This window comes from Psammomys obesus, unplaced genomic scaffold, assembly GCF_907164565.1.
Source record: "Psammomys obesus unplaced genomic scaffold, mPsaObe1.curated_primary_1811, whole genome shotgun sequence".
NCBI classification, from domain to species: Eukaryota; Metazoa; Chordata; class Mammalia; order Rodentia; family Muridae; genus Psammomys; species Psammomys obesus.
In genome coordinates this window covers 1-6,773 of record NW_026592531.1, presented here as the reverse complement: position 1 = coordinate 6,773, position 6,773 = coordinate 1, and the positions used below count along the sequence as shown (strand labels likewise).

General features: G+C 44.6%; 1 non-coding gene across 1 annotated transcript; it reads left to right on the top strand.

Moving 5' to 3' along the window:
- Window positions 1–1,564: 1,564 nt before the first annotated feature.
- Window positions 1,565–1,671, top strand: LOC129682076 (U6 spliceosomal RNA). Its single transcript, XR_008720932.1, has one exon. It is a non-coding gene; the product is annotated as a U6 spliceosomal RNA (small nuclear RNA).
- The last annotated feature ends 5,102 nt before the right edge of the window (window positions 1,672–6,773 follow it).

Below are 6,773 nucleotides of genomic sequence, written 5' to 3'. Positions count from 1 at the left end.
AAGAAGAAGAAGAAGAAGAAGAAGAAGAAGAAGAAGAAGAAGAAGAAAGAGGGAGGTCATCATGAAGAGTTGCCATGAGGACAAACAGATGGAGCAGCAAACAAGGCGAGGCTAAGATGGTAAGTAGCACGGGGCACAGGGCTGGGAAGTAGCCAGGCTAGTACAGATGGGTTAGAACAGATCAATATCCGCCCAGTTGTAGTGCTCTAAAGCTTATCAATAAATGTAATATGTCTCTGTGTCATTATTCGGGAGCTAGAATGGGTAATAGAAAAAAATCTATTAAAGTAATTTTACAGCACTTAATGCTTTCTAACAGTACCAAACCCTTCTACAATCCTGCAATAAAGTATTTCAAAGGCACCAGGTGGTGGTGGCTCAAACCTTTAATCCCAGCACTCAGAAGGCAGAGGCAGGCATTATCTTTGTAAATTTGAAGCCAGCCTGGTCTACAGAGAGAGTTCCACAACTAGGGCTACTCAGAGAAACCCTGTCTTACAAACAAAAACAAAAACAAAAACAAAAACACCTAGTCCAACCCCTGCTCGGATGTAGCCCATGGCAGCTCAGTATCCAAGTGGGTTCCCCAGTTAGGGGAACAGGGACTGTCTCTGACATGAACTCAACAGCTGGCTTTTTTACACCCCCCGCCCAAGGAGGAGCAGCCTTGCCAGGCCACAGAGGAGGACACTGCAGCCAGTCCTGAAGAGACCTGATAAGCTAGGATCAGATGGAAGGGGAGGAGGACCTCCCCCCTCAGTGGACTTAGAGAGGGGCAGGGGGGAAAAGAGGGAGGGAGGGGGCTACAGCTGGGAGACAAAGTAAATAAACTGTAACTAATATAAAAATAAAATAAAATTTAATTAAAAAGAAAAAACAAAACAAAAGCCTAGTCCAAAGGCATGAAAAGCTACAGTCTGTCATAGCAACACCCCACTTAAATATCAAGTTTTAGTTCTGTTTCCTTTCTATTGCGGTGGTAAATACTCTGACCAAAGCAGTTTCGGGGAGGAAACTGTTTGGCGTAGCAGTATACGCCAACCACTGAGGGAGGACAGAAATCACGGACGATGCTGGTTACTGCCTCATTCTCAGGCACCTGCTTGGTGAGCTTTCTTACCCAGCCTCTGTCCAGGGAATGGTGCTGCCCACTGTGGATTGGCCCTCCTATATTAACAATCAAGAGACTCCTCTACAGACGCACCCACAAGGCAATCCGATCCTGGCAGTCCCTCCCTCAAGAATCCTTTCTCAGGTTACTCTAGGCTACATTGAGTTGACAGTTACAGCAAAATAGGACAAAAATGTATGCAAAAAGGCATTCGAAGACTACAGACAGGTGTTACCATTCTGATGTCTAACAGAACAGGTAGACATCGGAAAAATAGACTTAACCCAAAACTATCAGTTAAGGGGACAGTCCATTGAGAGGGCATGAAAATTATAAACATACGTGCCCTGCATGCAAGTTTCAGAATTTCATAACACAAATACTACCAGATCAACCCTGGTGCTGTAGTAGTGGGTGGCTTCCATACCCCGTTCCCACCAAAAATAAACACAAGCGCTCGCCTCGGCAGCACATAGACTAAAATTGGAACAATACAGAGAAGATTAGCGTGGCCCCTGCGCAAGGATAACACGCAAATTCGTGAAGTGTTCCATAGTTTTCACTGTCAGAACCGTCTGCAGTCATGTTCAGAACACGATCAAGGGTGTTACCCTGGGCTTCTGCTACAAGATGAAGTCTGTGTATGCCCACTTCCCCATCAACGCTGTTATCCAGGAGAATGGGTCTTTCGTTGAAATCTGAAATTTCTTGGGTGAAAAATACATCCGCAGGGTTCAAATGAGGACAGGTGTTGCTTGTTCTGTCTCTCAAGCCCAGAAGGATGAATTAATCCTTGTAGGAAATGATATTGAACTTGTCTCAAATTCAGCGGCTTTGATTCAGCAAGCCACAACAGTTAAAAACAAGGATATCAGGAAATTTTTGGATGGTATCTATGTGTCTGAAAAGGGAACTCTGCAGCAGGCTGATGAATAAGACCTAAGTTAACCCTGCTCCAGAAACAAGATCCTAAATTATAAGTTTGATTTGGGGTGTCTTTTGGAACAATAAAACTTACTGATTTGTGTGTCAAAAAAAAATAAATAAACACAAATATCTGAATTAAGTGACACCATGGTTAAAGCATTTTGAAACTTAAACATTAATAGTCCAGACTCAAGGCTTATTTTTAATCAATATACAATGCTTGCAAATAAGTGACATCCATAATTTGCTTGGAGTATAGATTTATATGCAGTCTATAAATTTATATGAAGCTATGTGTTAAGACATGAACAAAAATTACAAAGAATTTTATTACTAAATGTTACTTGAAGCTAGGTGGTGGTAGCTCACACCTTTAACCCCAGAGCTCAGGGAGGCGGGGGCGGAAGGATCTCTGTGAGTTCGAAGCCAGCCTGGTTTACAAAGTGAGTTCCAGGACAGCCAGGGCTGTTACACCGAGAAACCCTGACTTGAAAAACAAAACAAAACAAACAAAAATTAAATAAAAAAAAAATAAAGATTAAAATATTTGGGGCTAGGGAGGGGGCTCAGCCGTTGAGAGCACTTGCTGTTCTCCAAGAGGATTGGTTTTAGTTCCTAGCACTGTCCTGGGCTGCTCACAGAGGATCTGACACCCTCTTCTGGCCTTTCCAGGAACTGCACACACTGCACAAACATACCTACAGGCAAAACACTCATATACAGAAAATAAAAATAAATAAAATCTGGGGCTGGAGAGAGGGCTCAGAGGTTAAAGAGCACTGACTGCTCTTCCAAAAGTCCTGAGTTTAATTCCCAGAAAACACATGGTGTGTTCATGACCATCTATAATCTGCTCTGGTGCCCTCTTCTGGTGTGCAGGCACACATGCAGGCAGAACACTGTATGAATAATTAATATATAGTTAAATCTTTAAGAATTAATGTATAATTAATCTTTAAGAATATAAAGAATAATTAATGATAATTAATCTTTAAAAAAAAGAAAAAATATTTATTTTATGTATACAAATGCTGTCTGCTTGCACACCTGCACGCCAGAAGAGGGCATCAGATCACATTATAGATGGTTGTGAGTCACCGTGTTGTTTCTGAGAATTGAACTCAGGGCCTGTGGAAGAGCAGTCAGTGCTCTTAATTGCTGGGCCATCTCTCCAGCACGGTGTTCCACATTTTTAATCTCAGTGCTAGGCAGGCAGATCTCTGAAGCCAGCCTGCTCTACAGAGCGAGTTTCAGGAGAGCCAGGTATACACAGATAAAAACCCTGTCTTCAAAACAAAAAACCAAAAAGTCTAAGTGGTTCGTGGTTACTGGACGCCGACTGAATGACTTTTACCTTGGTTTCTTGGGCTCACAGCATTATATGCAGGCACAGCACGTCCCAGGAATTTTCGCAAATGTTAGATGTTGGGCTGCTGCTTTACGACCCCAGCTGGCCGCTCTGGGAGATCAGGTCTGCAGCCTGGAAAGTCAGGCCACACCTGCCCTGGCTGCCCTAATCTCTATCTTCTGCAGAGGCAACAGAATTCAAAAATGGGCTGGAGAGCTGGCATAGAAAAGCACTGAATGCCCTTCCAGAAGACTCCAGTTCAAATCCCAGCACCCGAATGGCAGCTCACAACTGTCTGTGAGGCCAAGATCTCACACCTTCACACAGGCAAAACACCAATGCACACAAATAAAAACAAATTCTATTTCAAGAGAATTAATAAACATGCTCTGTTAAGAGCTCTGCCTCTCTAGCTCTGATAGTGCCTACCAGAAACCAGCTTTGAGGCCATGGCTGGGCTCCACACCCTGGGAGGGTAGCCAAAAGAGGGCTATTTCCCTCTGTGGCTGGCTCGTCCTCTACCAGTTCTGTGGCCTTCCTCCCACCCACCACCCCCATGCGATGCATGACAGCGTCTCTTGTACTCTAAGCTAACACTCTTTTACTGCTGGATCCAAGGCGTGTGTGCTGACGCTGAGCCTAGGCTGTGGCTGCTTCTCTCTGACACACCACAGGGGCAGCGTCCCCTCTCCCTCCCTGGACCAAGTATGCCCACTCATGTGTGGCAAAATGCACAGGTTACTGGTAACTAGGGAGACTAGCCGGGTACCGAGGTTGACAGTGTTAGGGCCGTTTGTTTTTCTTTTGCCTTTTTACTTATTTTTATCTTATGTGTATGGGTGCAAGTGTGTGTACCTGTGCACGAAGTGCCTGAAGAGGTCGGAGAAGGGTATGGGAGCCTGTGGAACTGGAGTTACAGATGGTCGTGAGTTGCCATGTGGATTCTGGGAATGCAGCCCGGGTCTTCTGCAAGAGGGACAAGTGCTTTTAACCATAGAGCCACCTCTTCAGCCCAACATTCAGAATTTTATTAGAAGTTAACTATACAGAAAAGGCAGATTTTTTTTTCCTTTGGTGAAAGGGTGGGTGTGTGTGTGCGTGGGCACGTGTGTGTGTGTGTTACACACTCATTTATGCCTGCAGGTGTACATACCCCTGTGCATGCGTGAAGACTCGCAGAGGTCACCTGCTCTATCATTGATCATCTTATTCTCTTCACAGCTTGCTCTACAGAGTAAGTTCTTAGACAGCCAGGGCTACACAGAGAAACCCTGTCTCAAAAAAAAAAAAAAGTTCTCCCACCAAACCCAGAGTAAGGCTGGTGGTGAGAAAGCTCCAATCCTTTTTCTGTGAGTTCCACAGTGCTGGAGTTACAGAAATGAGTATGATTAGACCCACATCCTTACCTGGATTCTGGGCGTTTAAATTTCAGGATTTTATGCTTGTGCAACAAATGTTCATACCTGCTGAACCATCACCCAAACCCAAGATTGATTTTGTGATAGGATCTTTTTGTCTCCACTTCCTGATACTGTACCTCACTCTGCTAGTCTTTCTGGAAATACTGGGGAGCCAGCTGTTGCAGTGTAACTCTTTTGGAAGGTATGAAGGTATTCTAAAGAGATTTTTCTTTCTCTGTTTGGCTATCAAAATGTTGAAACAGTGGACCTCAGTGCTAGCCAGGTGTATCAGTGAGTAGAAGTGCTTATACACAAGACCGATACCCAAGTTTGAAGTTGGAAACCACTGCAAATGGAGAAGACCGGGGACATAATGGGAGGGACTTTCAGTTATGCACGTCCTTGACCTCGGCCTAAACCTAAGTAACCTGTCAGGACACCTGAAGATGGACCCCAGGGTGTCTGTAGGAGGTAGGTGGGCACCAGGACTCTTAGTTTTCATCTTCCCAACATAGCCACGCTGACTACATTTCCTTTATCTGCTTTTCAGCGTAACTTGTTTCAGTATCCTGTTGAGAACTCATGGCCATGAGAAAGGACACACATTTTGTGTGTATTTTCTCTTGGCCACGAATCACCAAAATAACAGGAATTGTTTGGGTCATAGAACACAGCAGCCCTATCAAGGCAGGCATGGCCACACCAGTCCTTTCATCACATGAGTGTTGGGATTAGAGATGTTTGAAACCACGACTGCCCCTTCGCGTGTTCCAGTGATTGAACTCAGTTCTCCGGGCTGTGTAATAAGTCCTTTTTGCTGCAGGGTATTTGATCCCATTGTGAACCTGAGATCGTGAGCTGTAAAATCCTGTTTCTCGTTGTGGTATGGCTCAGTCTTTGATCCTAGAGCTTTCCGTTTACTGTCAACAAGTACTTGTGGTGTGGCTCAGCCCTAGCACACACCTTTAATCCAAGGACTTTCTGTAAACAGGATTAAATAAGGTTAATCCTAGGTCAAGAAACCAGCTGACAGGGATTAAACAGAAAGGAGGGACTTTTTGTTGAACCCTATTTAAGACAACCTGGAGAAGGAGCAAGAGCTTTTTCCTTCTGGGAAGTTGGCTGAGTAAGAAGGTCAGTTGGAAACAAGATAGACATTGGAAGAAGGTGAAAATAGGGAACAGGACAGGAGCCATCACAGAGGGCCTCTGGAAGACTCTACCCAGCAGGGTATCAAAGCAGATGCTGAGACTCATAGCCAAACTTTGGGCTTATGAAGGGACTCTTATTAAAGAAGGCGGAGATGAAAGACCTAGAGGGAACAGGAGCTCCACAAGGAGACCAACAGAACCAAAAAAACTGGGCACAGTGGTCTTTTCTGAGACTGATACTCCAACCAAAGACCATGCATGAAGATAACCTAGAACCCATGCACAGATGTAGCCCATGGCAGCTCAGTCTCCAGTGTTTACCCTAGTAAGGGGAACAGGGACTGTCTCCGACATGAACTCAGTGGCTAGCTTTTTGATCACCTCCGCCTGATCAGGGAGCAGCCTTACCAGGCCACAGAGGAAGACAGTGTAGTCACTCCTGATGATGGAAGGGAGGAAGGACCTCCCTTATCAGTGGATGTGGGGAGAGGCATGGGAGGAGATGAGGGAGGAAGGGTGGAATTGGGAGGAGATGAGTGAGGGGGCTACAGCTGGGATACAAAGTGAATAAATTGTAATAAATAAATAAGTTATTAATTAATAAAGTCAGCTGGGTGCTTTCTCTGCCTCCCTGAGCTGGCAGGTTTTCACCTCAGCATCTGGCTCCCAAGTCATTATTGGTAAAATTGAAAGTCTGAAATTTTCATTCTTTTAAAACAACACCTTTTATTTGCTAAGCCATGTTGCCAGGTTTTTGTTTTTTTGCATTACATTTTTACTTATTAGTTCTGTGTGTGTGTGTGTGTGTGTGTGTGTGTGTGTGTGTGTGTGTGTGT